Source organism: Schistocerca americana, chromosome 3, assembly GCF_021461395.2.
Source record: "Schistocerca americana isolate TAMUIC-IGC-003095 chromosome 3, iqSchAmer2.1, whole genome shotgun sequence".
Taxonomy (NCBI): domain Eukaryota; kingdom Metazoa; phylum Arthropoda; class Insecta; order Orthoptera; family Acrididae; genus Schistocerca; species Schistocerca americana.
The window spans coordinates 492,797,912-492,812,254 of record NC_060121.1 but is presented as its reverse complement, the minus strand read 5'-3'; positions in this window follow the sequence as shown (position 1 = coordinate 492,812,254).

The window sequence follows — 14,343 nt, the reverse complement described above, 5'->3', positions numbered from 1 at the left end:
CAAATTGTGTGAAAATGTAATCACATGTCAGTTCTAGTACAATATATATGTCCAATGAATAACCGTTTGTCATCTGCCTTTCTTCTTGGTATAGCAATTTTAATGGCCAGTAGTTATTTGGAGGAGAGTTTGGTTTCTATTGTCGAGTTTCAAGTGATGTACTGTTAAGTAAACTCGTCGTTTGCGTAATATGGTGAGTGACGAAATCTTGGTTCAAATGGTTCAAATGGCTCTGAGCACTATGGGACTTAACTGCTGTGGTCATCAGTCCCCTAGAACTTAGAACTACTTAAACCTAACTAACCTAAGGACATCACACACATCCATGCCCGAGGCAGTATTCGAACCTGCGACCGTAGCGGTCGCGCGGTTCCAGACTGTAGCGCCTAGAACCGCTCGGCCACTCCGGCAAGCCGAAATCTTGGTAAAGCACTGTTAAAGCTATGTAATTGCGAATTCTTGAGTCTTTAACGAACAACCCTGTAATTGCAGGTTCGTTCACCAGGGTTCCAGCGTTTCTCCAAATGCAAATATCTGGAGCTCTCTTGATATTTATGAGAATATATTTGTAGAAGAGTAATTAAATTCGACTACCACGTATTAATCATTTGAGATGCGCTCTTTTACTTCTTCTAATACAATGCAATACATCCGTAGATCTGTAATAGTCTCAAGATAATCTTAACGACAACAATAGTTCGAAGAATGACGGTGAGAATATTTAACATTCCAGGTAACGTCAAAAATTGTATATAAATCAGAGACGACAGTATTGTTTATATCTATCTACATGACAGAACCATGGACCTTGCCGTTGGTGGGGAGGCTTGCGTGCCTCAGCGATACAGATAGCCGTACCGTAGGTGCAACCACAACAGAGGGGTATCTTTTGAGAGGCCAGCCAAACGTGTGGTTCCTGAAGAGGGGCAGCAGCCTTTTCTGTAGTTGCAGGGGTAACAGTCTGGATGATTGACTGATCTGGCCTCGTAACACTAACCAAAACGGCCTTGCTGTGCTGGTACTACGATCGGCTGAAAGCCATAACTTTTCCCGAGGGCATGCAGGGTTACTGTATGCATGGAGAGCTGCATCAAACCAGTCTCAGGACTGAAGACCACAACAACAACAACAACATGATTATAGCGTCTTTGTTTCCTACGTACATTGCAAAATGTCAAAAAGTCCTTTCACTAATAAAATGGGGGCATAAAATTGTGACAGTAAACTTCCTTACGTCCTCGTTGCATTTCATATTGCTTTACAACGTTACGTCTAGGTGGGTAACAAGCAGCACGCGACTGGTGTTGTATTCGAACTTTACGGAGTTAGAATGAAGATTTCACTCTACAGCGGAGTATGCGCTGATGTGAAACTTCCTGGCAGATTAAAACTGTGTGCCGGACCGAGACTCGAACTCGGGACCTTTGCCTTTCGCGGGCAAGTGCTCTACCAACTGAGCCACCCACGCACGACTCACGCGCCCTCCTCACAGCTTTACTTCTGCCAGTACCTCGACTCCTACCTTCCAAACTTTACTATCACTCCTGAAAGAAAGGATAATGCGGAGATATGGCTTAGCCACAGCCTAGGGAGTGTTTCCAGAATGAGATTTTCACTCTGCAGCGGAGTGTGCGCTGATATGAAACTTCCTGGCAGATTAAAAACATGTGCCGGACCGAGACTCGAACTCGGGACCCTCGCCTTTCGCGGACAAGTACTCTACCAACTTTTTATTTTATTTTATATATATATATATAAATATATATATATATATATATATATATATATATATATTTATTGGGTCTCCTTCCTCCCCCTTCAACCCATCCTTACGCTCGCCAGAAGTTACCTTCTCGGCCTGGCTTCATCGCCATTAAAAGAAATTTTTCTTCTTCACGATGAAATAAATTACTTCTTCTGTAAAGAAAATAAACTTGTTTTCCTTTAAATCATTCCCCTGCGTAATGTTCTTCTTCATGACGAAATAAAAAGACTTCTTCTGTAAAGAAAAGAATAGTATTTTCCTTGAAAACATTCCCCTGCTCGTCCTCCAACAAGGTGGCACTGACTCAGCTGACACGCGATCCTCAAAACTCGTCTTCTCGAAATTATTAAGCCTTCACTTTATATACCCCAAGCATTAAAGCTTGGCCTCGGTCGTTAAGTGATCCTTTCTTTTTCGTCCAGGTTTCATTCTCGTAGTAGTGAGGGCAGACGTCGCTGAAGTCCACAGACCGTCCTGTGGTGTGCTGGAGTGTGATGTTAGGCAATGTTCCTTCGGATATAGTGACATTCACAACGTGAGTCACAAACTGAAAACTTTCTCTGGACTATCGATGATAGTACAAAACAAAGTCCTAATGTAAGCAAGAAAAAAAAGTACAAGTACAATAATTGTGAACTTGGGTTTTAAAAACTGAACAGCTGTTTGTTCATCCATCTGTTCGTCTGGCATCGTCTTATGAGTCTCTTCATCGTATGTGTGTCATATCGTCACTAGTTATAATGCCGCGATATAATTGGCAAACTTTCTCTTATATTTTGGGTCCCTCATCAGTAACGTAGCCTGTGTGGCTAGGTATACTCTGTAGCCCATGCATGTCCGGTCTTCCTGGGCATTAATGATGTAGTGCTGCCAACCACGCCCACGTGTTCTTTTTGGTTACCGGATAGTAAGTTCCATCTGGTTGGAGAATCGATGTTAGAGAGATGTTCTGCGTTGTTGTCCTGCAGATCGATGCCATGGTGCTACGACACCAGTTCAATATATGGCCGTTCTCACCACAGGCACAGCGGTGTTGTAAGGTGTCGATGGCATTACATTCTCGACACTTGTCTGACACCGACAGATGTATTTTATGGAGTCGCTCTCTAGTTGGTATTGTCTGATTGACAATTTTATACCAAGTGGATTGGACGTCAGTGCCTAGAACACTGGTATTGATGGTTGTCCAGATTCTAGTCCAATCCGTAGAGGGGTACTTCGTCACCATGCGGTTGGCTCTTCCAGTTTCGTTCATCAGACGATATAGTTGAGCAGATGTTAGATCACTTAATGGAGCACTCGATGGCTTCTAAGAGAAACATCCTGACATGATTCGCCTTATAGTGCACTTCCCCCAGGTTTATTGGTATTAGCATGTTGTATGGTTGATATGTCCTTACGGCCATACGAAGTGTGCTGTCGGGGTATTTGTGGCACAGCTGCAGTGTATTACGTACGAGGAGAGCCTTGCATTTCGTTGGGACATCTATTAGACCCAGGCCCTCTTCCGGTGGAGGGAGAGTGACGACGTTGATCCCCACCTTGAATATCTCACCCCTCCAAACATACCATCCGACTGCCGACATGATGCCCCTGGCAATAGTGTCTACCACCGGGAGAACCTGCCCAACATACCAGATTTTGGAAAGGATCTTGGTATTGATGAATTGAACTCGTTGAAGCAGATTCTGTTCTCTGCTTTTATTTTGTTGAAGGCAGGCTTTCGTGATGGCCAAGAGTTCTTTCCAATTGACTGCCGTTGTTCTTATAGCGCAACTGCTCACTTTTATACCTAGCAGTTTGACAGTCTTGCACAACCTGTAGGGACAAGTTACATCTGTCGGAAAGCCTCCCCCAATCGGCAATAATCTGGTCTTCGTATAATTTAATTTGGAGCCTGATGCTCGTATTATTCAGTGATACTGTCAGTGATCTCCCGTAGCTCCTGTTCCGACCGTATGACAGCACTCACGTCGTCCGCATAGGCAATACATTTTATGTTACATGAGTAGACAGTTAAGCCCCGAAGTTTGCAATGGAGCATCTGGAGAAGTGGCTCAATTGCTATTACGTAGAGAGGCATAGACATGGGGCATCCTTGTCTTACTGATCTTTCAATAGGAATCGGTCGGGTGAACTGACCATTAACAATGACCTTAGAAGTGGCAGCGGTGTACATATTTTGAATCACTGTAATGAAGTCGTCACCGAATCCAAGATGTTTCATAATTTGGAACAGATAGCGTTGCGAAACCCGGTCAAAAGCCTTACATTGGTCTAAAGCAAGAATTGCTGCAGTCGGCCGTGTAATTGCACTGAACGAGATGATCTCTCTGTAATGCGCAAGACTTTTGAAGATAGTGCGTCCAGGTACTGCTGCTGACTGGCTGTGATGGATTATCGTCCCTAGGACGGTTTTAATTCTATTTGCAAACACGCGGGCCACAATCTTATAGTCGGAATTGAGGAGGGAGATTGGTCGAAAATGATTGATGTCTTCGTGTGGGTGTTGTTTCGGAGCAAGTACAATTAAACTGCCATTGAAGTCTTCTGGTAGTTGCAGACCTGCTCTAATTTCGTTACATATATGCACAAAACAATTTTCCATTAGATGCCAGTATTCCTTATAAAATTCAATGGGAAGTCCATCCGCGCCAGGGGATTTATTAGGCTGAGCCTTCCTCAAGGCTATCTTAATTTCATCCGCAGTGGCTTCACTCATCAGTGACTCCCTGTCAGCCTCGGCTAGTTTCGCTGTTTGAAGATCTTGCATGGCGGAGATGATCTCATCATCTGTCGGGTCTGCCATATAGAGTCTCCGGTAATAGTCAGTGATATAATCATTTATTTCCATTTGAGTCGTCAAGAAGCTGCCATCTTCCGTTTTCAATTTACTGATCAGTTTTTGTCTTGCTCGTAGTTTCTCTCTGCCGAGGTGGAACGAGGATGGATGTTCATCGGAAGTACTGTAGGTGTCTCTAGAGCGGATTTTGGGACCTTCCATTTGTTTCAGTTTCAGTAGTAACAACTTTGCCTTAATCCTTTTAATTTGTGCGATGTTTTCGTGCGTGACAGACGTTTCGGAGTATAAATCACGTAGGCATCTAAAGTAAAATTCAAAGGTCTCCTTTTGCAAGCAGCTCCTGGCGTAGCTATAGGCCTTCAAGCACCTAGTAAGTCGAGGCTTCGTATAGTGGCACCATGACATCGTGACAGACGGAAAAGTAGCCTGTCTGTGTAGACTCGATTCCCAGATCTCCTGCAACTGTTCTCGTAGCCCTTGCTCTCGGAGGATGTCTACATTTAATTTCCATCCTGTTTTGCCACGGAACGTTTTCTGTCTGGTTATACGAATGGTACAGTGGTAGGCCAAGTGGCCTGAGAAACATATTGGCCACGTTTCCGTTGCTGAAATTTGCCCCCTCAGAGTTTTCCCCACATAGATCCTATCGATGCGGCTGGCAGTTTGTGCGGTGTAATACGTAAAGCAGCTTTGGTCCCCATGTAGTATTTACCCTGTGTCCTCCAGTTCGAGCTGACGCACTGTTTCTGCGAGAGTTGGACAACCGTTAAAATTCGGCCTTTGATCTTTAGGCTTTAAAACGCAGTTGAAGTCACCCCCATGTACCACGTCTTCTGGATTCCGTCGTAACAGATATAACAGGTCAGTAGCAAAGAACTGGGCTCTGCGCACTCTATTTTGATTACCAGAAGGGGCGTAGATGTTTATAAATCGTATACCGTGAATTAGACACGAAATGCCTCTCCCGTTTTCCAGTAGTTCGACGTCAGAGATGGTCACTCACTCTTTGATTAGGAAAGCCGTACCGGAGGAGCTATCCGGAGTGGTGTTTTTTACCACTTCGTAGCCAGCAATGTCTAGGTGAAGGTTGTCGTCCACCTCCTGCAGCATCACAATATCCGCGTCACAGCTGTAAAGGTAGTCGCGAAGACTGTACAGCTTCTGAGTCGAGGTAATTTTATTGATATTTAACGTGGCTAACTTGTAGTCCTGAAACGGAGGAGGCATTTCCAGCCAGTGGTGCGAAGTCTCAATCCAAGTGTGGAAGGGAGACATCGGTGGGAACCATTTATAAGTATCAGAAAAGTAATCAGCGTCCCCTGTCGGAGTTGTTGAAGCAGGTCCTGTCCTTTTGAGTTCTTCATCCCTCACAGCTGAGGAAGCACCTTTCGCCGAGCCGACCTTATTCGTTTCAGTGTCCACTGACATGCCTTCTACGTCATCTGCTCAGTCGCCAACATTAACTGAGTCTCTCTTGGTGTGTGAGGCTGTCTCAGCCAGATGGAGGTGTGTGGAACTATCCCTGAAGACCCGTCGTGTAGTCTTTTCCCCTTCAGCGAGAGCGTGGTCTCCGACCTCTGACTGGGGCTTCGTGGTGTCTGCCACATCGCTGGTGCCACTCTGTTGCTTCTCATCAGGGTTTCCATGTAGGGCATCGGTAAGGTCGCGGGAAATTTGCAAACCTTTCTCACGCAAACTTGGTGCAGTTTGCTCGGCATTCTTGTGGGCTATCCTCCTTTTCTTATGTTTCTTCGGCGAACTGCCTCACCTTCCATTTTCGTCAGCCTCTGGAGATGAAACGCTATCTTGCCCACCAGTTAATCCTGCCGTTTGCGCTGAGACAGGCATCTGTTTGTTGCCAGTGTCCGAATCGTTGATGTTTCCTTGGGATTGTACATAAGAGTGAAGGCTGGCCAAATTCGTACCCACTGGCTCGTTAGTTTCCGTTGGAATCTCAGGGGTTACATCAGTGATGTCCTCTGTGGTGGGAGTTTCCATTGGCGTCACTTGGTCGTCGTCCAAGGAGTTGGAAATTGTGTCCACAACTGAATGTTCCACGTTGGCCATGTTCGTGCGGGCTGCCGCCACATATGTCAGCGGTAGTGAAGTCATCGTATTAGCTGGCACGGTGTCTCCTGGTGGCAACTGCGTCACCCTTCGTTGGATACATTGAGCACAAACGTGATCCGTGGCATCGCACCCAGAGAAGGTACGCGGTTGACCGTCATATATGACGATCGCCCTGTATCCACAAATAGTAAAGTAAGATGGTATGTGCCTCTGCAGTTCCATTTTAACCTGCCGAACACCGTTCAGGACAGGAACCTTAAACGTCGGCCATTTTTCGGCAACATTGCTAACAACTTTACCATAATTTTTGAGCACCGCGTCGATTTCAGCAGCAGGTACTTCAAATGGTAACTCAAAAATTCGAAGAGTTCGAAGACCAAATCCTGCATGCAAAACCTTAACCTCTCCGATGTTCCCATCACGGTGCTTAAATTTAAGCTTACCACTACATGACTGCAAGATCTGTTCGCAAATATCAGCGGTTTTAAACTTGATGTAGACAACGCTACTAACGATCGACGCGTGTACGCCGATAATATCGTCAAAGGATCGTTTCAGACTTTCCTCAATCCATAATTCTATCTCAAAAGACTTCGGTCGTGCATAGTTGTGCTCGAATACAAATTCCAACGTGTCTCTGCGCGTTATGTCGTTCATGTTCCCGTTCTAAACATTGTCACACAATAACACGTTATTGTGGCCGCTAGAACAGCGTCTACTCACCAGTAAACAGCACACAGCCAGCAGCAGCGAGGACGTAAACACGCCGCGCGTCCGCTTGCCACGGCCGCTAAAGGCCGACTGCCAACTGAGCTACCCAAGCACGACTCATCCCTATTGAGCACTTGCCCGCGAAAGGCGAAGGTCCCGAGTTCCGAGTCTCGGTCCGGCACACGGTTTTAATCTGCCAGTAATTTTCATATCAGCGCACACTCCGCTGCAGAGCGAAAATCTCAGTCTGGAAACATTCCCTAGGCCAGAGGTTCCCAAACTTTTGTTTGTCACTCCCCCTTCTGCCGAAAAGATAACTTCCGTGCCCCCCCCCCCCCCCCCCAAAAAATAGAGATTTTTATTAATTATCAAGAAACTATTGAAAAATTTGTGATGGTGACGTCATGTAACATGGTGGGCTGTTAATGTATCGAGTCGCAGTTATTACGTCACCAGTCTAGCCTAGTGATTATAAGCCACTCCTAAAGCAAAGAAAGTCCTTGGTAAACAAGGAAAAATAGTTTCGACCTTTGCAGACTAGAGGAGGCGGGCCATTATTTTGAGTGTAGCTTTTTCTTTCACTCATTATCAAAAATAGTCACTCAGTCACGGTGTTAACGAACGTCACTGATTTGTACGCCTATAGCGCTCCCCATTGTCATTGCGCATAGGTTGGCATTTATGTCAACGACGACGGTTACCGAACAGCGACAAAGGCTCAGTTCCCAGAACCAGACAAAAAATTAAAAATAAGTTTTATGAAATAATTTTTGCAGAGTACACAGAACTTTAAAAAATATGAATAAAACAACTTCCCTACCTTGATTACATTCCCTTGCTGCGCACCATTTTCACCAGCATACGATTTTAGGACTACTCTTCGCTTGCCATATCTAGGATAAACTTTCGCTGTGTCTTCATCCAGAAGAAATACTCTTATTAGTTGAAATAACATACCACACATAACATCAGAATCCATAAGGATCACACACAGTACTTATATTTAAATCAGATTCGCTATGTTTATTTTATATTGTTTCTTCGAAATAGTTTTTTGTAATTTTGCAGTATTACCTACATGTAAGGATAGTTAGGAGGAAAATAACCTCTTATAATGTGACGTATTTACTATAAAAATATTATTTCCACACACATATGGCAAGAAACAAACAAATAAATCAATGTGAAGGATCAGCTTGCATATTTTTTACTAGATTTTGAATTCTTGGCCGAATAGTAGAAACTGCGCAACGTAAATCATTGGCAATACTGAGTTTGCTTCTAAGCTTATTTTTTATCGCCACTACTGCTGAAAATGCTCTTTCACACAAATAAGTGCTTGATAAATGGTAAATACAGCTTCAGCGCTTGTTCTGCTGTGCTGGGATATACCGTGGGATATTTCACCCAAAATAAAGTCTTATCCATCTTCTCAAAGTCATACTTCGCTGCAGAATCATTTTTAATTTCTAAGACTTCCTCTTGTAGTCTGTCTGGCAACACATCCACGTCAACGTGAAATGGATCCGTCGCTAACCTATAATAAATTTTATCATCACAGCTGTTACGGAAGTATCGTTCGAATTCATCAATGAGGTGTGCAAATGGTTCGATATTTTACTCTTAGTATCAGTATCCTTAAAATTGTTTTGAAATCGGGCTTCTTCCAGGATTCCAAACAACCTGGAAAAGCAAGAATAATTGCAGGCTAAAATTTTACGTTTCCATAGTTGCAACTTATCAGTAAATAATTTGATGGCATCCCGATGAAAAAAAAATATGTTTGACTCTCCACCTTGTAATTTCAAATTCAATGTGTTTAAAGATTCGAAAATATCTGACAGATAAGCCAATGCAACATGAACACCTGGCTTTTTAAATTCCATATACATAGAGCACTTATTTATATAGAGCACTACTTGCCCGCGAAAGGCAAAGTCCCGAGTTCGAGTCTCGGGCAGGCACACAGTTTTAATCGGCCAGGAAGTTACAATTCAGTTTGTTTGTTATTTTCCAAAAACTGCATCACTTGTCTCGAACTTCAAATAATCTTCCTAGCATATTTCCTTTTGAGAGCCAGCGTACTTCTGTATGAAATAAGTGTTTTATATTCTGCTCTGAAGTCTTCACAAAGAGCCGTAAATAACCTGGAATTTAACGCACTCTTTTTAATATGATTCACGATTTTGATGCACAATTTCAAGGCGTCATTGAGTTCCTTTGGAAGTGTCTTAGCTTCCAATGCTCGACGGTGTATTACACAGTGGATAGCAGCAACACTAGGGTTTTTTTCTCTGACCATCTGCACGAATCCTGAGCGACATCCAAGCATTGATGGGGCGCCGTCTGTGCATACGCCTATCAGTTTCTGCCATGATAACTCATTTTTACAAAATGAAATTCAGAGACGGCTACCATTATATGAATTGGTTTTGAAGTTGTCTTTAACTTTGTAGAAAACAGCAACTCTTCTTTAATTGCTTCATTTTCTATATAGCGAACGAAAGCTAGCAGTTGGCAACAATTCGCAAACGTGGGTACTCTCGTCTAACTGTATTGCGAAAAACTGCGATTGTTTGATGGCTATAACTAATTGATTTTGTATGTCTTCGGCCATATCATCAATCCGACGTTTCACAGTATTGTCAGAAAGCGGTAATTGTGAAAGTTTTTGTTTACTTTCTGACCCAAGAACAATATCAGCAGCTTTCAACAAACAGGGTTTGACTAGTGTCTCTCCGATAATATGACTTTTCTTGGTCCTTGAAATAAATAGCAATAACTCATACGAGGCTTCCAATACCTTTTCTGATGTCTGAGCGAAGGATCCAGCAGTGTCCAACTTCATTCGTTTCAAATTATGACATTTTCCAACAAAAAATTCCTTCAGCTTCTCTTTCAATGCACCATGCTTTGCCCACAAATGGCGTTCCAGACGAGGTGGTCTCATGGAATCATTGCTCAATACCTCATAGCAAATAACACATTGCGGCTGGTTAACACCATTTTTTTTGTGTAGAAGCAAAACCGTAATTGACATAATCATCACTATATTTACGTTTTTTCACGACACCCATGGTGAAGTAAAAAGAATAACAAGAAGTTAACAGTATAATTTCGCACTAACACTGATTTTACTGAGGCACAACTGTGAAAGATTCAATGCGATTTCCAATACATCAGATGTGTCAACAACTGCAAGAAACCAACTGAAATAAAGGAAGCTACTGTAGTCTGTCGGCACCTCAGATGACTGCCTGTGAGGAGTGGGGCGAAGAACGGGGAAGCCCAGGCGCAGCGCAGGTAGTCAGTGCACTGTCTGTCTGCGACCTGTTGGCCGAGCAGGGCTCTTTCTGGTCAGAAACGGGCTTTTCCCGGATTAGGGCGGAAACAGCCCACAGTCACCCTAAGAATTTGCTACCTGTTCTGCGGTGCTGTTCTGAGCAGTGCAGCCTGGGGTTTTATGCGAAAAACGTTTTCGTGCCCCCTATCTTTCGATACTTATAAATGAAACGTTATAAGTTTTGAGATAACATCAATGAATTGGTTGTCAAATTTTCGCTGGAAACTGTGCACAGTGCCAAGCAGTTATCTCTGTACTCGTGCCAAAAGAAGCCATTGTCACAGCAAAGAACGTACACTAATTTCAAACGAAGTTATGCCATATTTCAAAAAGGCGGAAGAAAAATAACTGTTTTGTCAGATAAGTAATCCGAATGAAAGAGCTGTAGAAAAAAAGGCCTCACTAATGGACTTCATTGTATGCGTTACGTTTCATTGTTAGCAGTCAGGACAATGTTTCCAGAACGGCTCGAAGCACTCTGCCCAGAACGAACACTTGTACTAGTTTCGCATTCACGTCGTGCACATTTTTATGGTGACAAAGGGCATAACCCTGGCGTTAAAATTACGAACTCGCCAGTTCATTTGAAGCGTATACAGTCTATTAAAGTCACTGTAATGGACAGGGTAATAAAACGGCATTTTTGCAGTTACGCAGAGTAAGTGATTATTACTCTGATGAACATGGCCTACTATGGCTAAAACTTATAACATGATTATGTTCAGTTCATGTGTACAAATGTACGCAATAGTTAATACCTGACTTTTTTGTTTTCCAATTGTCAGAAGTAAGTTGTTTACAAATCTGATATATTAGAATTAACGCATATCGCCTTCGTCATTTTGAGAGTTTCCGTGTGTGACATTCTAAACGTGATCTTCAAAAGCTGTATGTTCTAGGATAGGTTATTGAGGTAGGATTGCGGGAAGTGGGACGCAAAACGATTGCATTTAGCACCATAATCTATCATTAATACGTGCACATTCATTTTTATTAAAATATCGATATTAAAAAGAACTATTAGGTTTATTGCGCTAACTCCACCCGCGCCCTCCTTGCAACATCATCACGCTCCCCCAGAGGGGCGCGACCCCCAGTTTGTGAACCTCTGCCCTAGGCTGTGGCTAAGCCATGTCTCCGCAATATCCTTTCTTTCAGGAGTGCTAGTTCTGCAGGGTTCGCGGGAGAGCTGTAAAGTTTGGAAGGTAGGAGACGAGGTACTGGCAGAAGTGAAGCTGTGAGGAGGGGGCGTGAGTCGTGCTTGGGTAGCTCAGTTGGTAGAGCACTTGCCCGCGAAAGGCGAAGGTCCCGAGTTCGAGTCTCGGTCCGGCACACAGTTTTAATCTGCCAGGAAGTTTCATATCAGTGCACACTCCGCTGCAGAGTGAAAATCTCATTCTATTCTATTGAGAGTCAGAGGAAAAATTGCTCTACTTCTGATTTGCTCTCATTTCTCAAACGCTGGGGCGCCACGGCATAGCTCGGGAAGCAGACGGACTGTGCTGTCGCTTACGAATATTGGGATGGGCATGGCTATCGAGAAGTCTTTCCTGCGTAGCGGTGCGGGCGCAGGCCGGGACCCGATGACGAAATCCGAACGCTTGCCGACAGCCTCAAGCTCCGCACTTACGCCATGCCATCACCTCCTCAGCCACGTGCGCTGGGGCAGTAATCGACATTTCGAGACATTTCGAAGGCGCTTGGCAGGCAGTGTACTTGACCCAAACCGCAACGAGAGCCTCCTGGTCATGAATAAAAGCTTGCCTTGCAGCCAAAATGGGATGTCGACACAGTAGGGCTTCAAATTAGCGTCCGCTGTGATCTGGTTTTTGTTGCGAAGCCGCCAATGTTCTTCCTCTTGCTCGCTGCCGCCAGATGGAGCGTGGTCAAGTATGCTGAACATGCGAAGCCTTGGCACTACTGGAGCAAAAAAAAAGTGTGTGAAATCTTATGGAGACAGTGGACGCCGTGGGTCGATGGCCGCCCACCAAACCGGAGGAGGGGGTAGCGTTCTGAAGTCATAAAGTGTTTTCATGAACGCCGTCTTGGTGCAGCCTCCTTAGCGTCTGTCGGTGTCCCGTAGCTCTTGCCAATCAATCCAACACATCGCTGTTCAGACCTCTGGAAGATGAAATCTTCCACCCCTCCATAGCCACGATTGCTCATGAGACACACTACTCTTGGTCTTCTCCGAGGCTTACATCCTTTTTTCCGGAAAGACGCTATGATTGGGATATCTGGTTTGGTGATTCTCGCTGTTATGACGCTCTGCTTCTTCCAATTTTGCAGCCGGAGACTTGCGCTCTACCAAACTACAGTTCGGTAGTTTTGGTACACTTTATAAACGTTGAAGTAATTGGAAGGATTACTGGCAGTGTTGGTACAGTTGATAGGGAAAGAAACACAAATGAAAGTGGAAGAGAAAAAATGTGAGCCGACGACTTATCTTTGGTTTTGGTTGTTTGTTTGTTTTTTACAGAATTAGAACCGCGCATCGTTCAGTGTTAGTCCGTTGTGTGTTTTATTTTCTTACAGAATATAGATTGCGTTTTATAACTAATGAAAATTAGTTGAACTTCTGCGCTTTTGTGTAACCAAAGCTATTAGTTCTGATACAAGTACAGTTTGCGTGCACAAAGATCAAAAATCCATATAATTATTGTTTGTATTTCTTTCTCAATAGAACGTTGTTCATGATGATTAGAGGTAGGAGCTTAATTTCATTATTGATGTATGCGGAAGTTGTTTATGAATAACAGAAACATGTTTTATATAAGTCTATGAAGCAGTGAAGAAATGTTTGAAACATTTTTGTTTTCCGTTTCCTTTCTTTTGTCATGATAGTGAGGAAATAGCGTTTTCTAGTGCTATTCTAAAACCTGCTTTGTTTTCTTTTACTTCAACATACCTCAGTTTCACCTTCAAATCAACAATTTTCGAATAAAACCTGAATTAAACATTGACAATCTCAGTTTTGCTATAGATACTGTTTATTCTTTAGTATGAGACAGGAGGATAATTATGTAGAACATAATGAAATGACACATCATTTCAGTAGTAGAGGAGTCGAATGCCTACTCCCTTTTATTAGAAGAATTTTGAGAGGGTGTGTAACTTATCCATAAAGGGAGTGGCATATAGAACGCTAGTGCGATGCACTCTTGAGTACTGTTCCAGTGTTCGGGGTCCTCACTTGTCAGATTAAAGGAAGACGTCAAAGCAAATCAGAGACGCGCTGCTAGATTTGTTACCGGTTGGTTCGATCAACATGTAGGTATTACGGAGATGCTACGTGAACCCAACTGGGAAACTAAGGAAGACGGCGTTCTTTTAACAAGGCATTTATGCGGAAATTTAGAGAACCGGCATTTAAGGCCGACTGTGGAACGATTATTCTGCCGCCAATGTACATTTCGCGTAAGGACCACGAAGATAAGTTGCGTGGAATTAGGACTCGTACAGAGGCTTTTAGTCACCTCCTCCTATCTTTGTTTGCGAGTCGAACAGGAAATAAAATGACAAGTTGTGTTGCGTAGTACCAGCCGTCACGCAATACGATGACTTGCGGAGTCTTTATGTGGCTGTAGATGCAGAAACTCACGTGGGTTTCCATGGGACCTGTGACAGTAGTTGAAGGCACCTTGACAACTC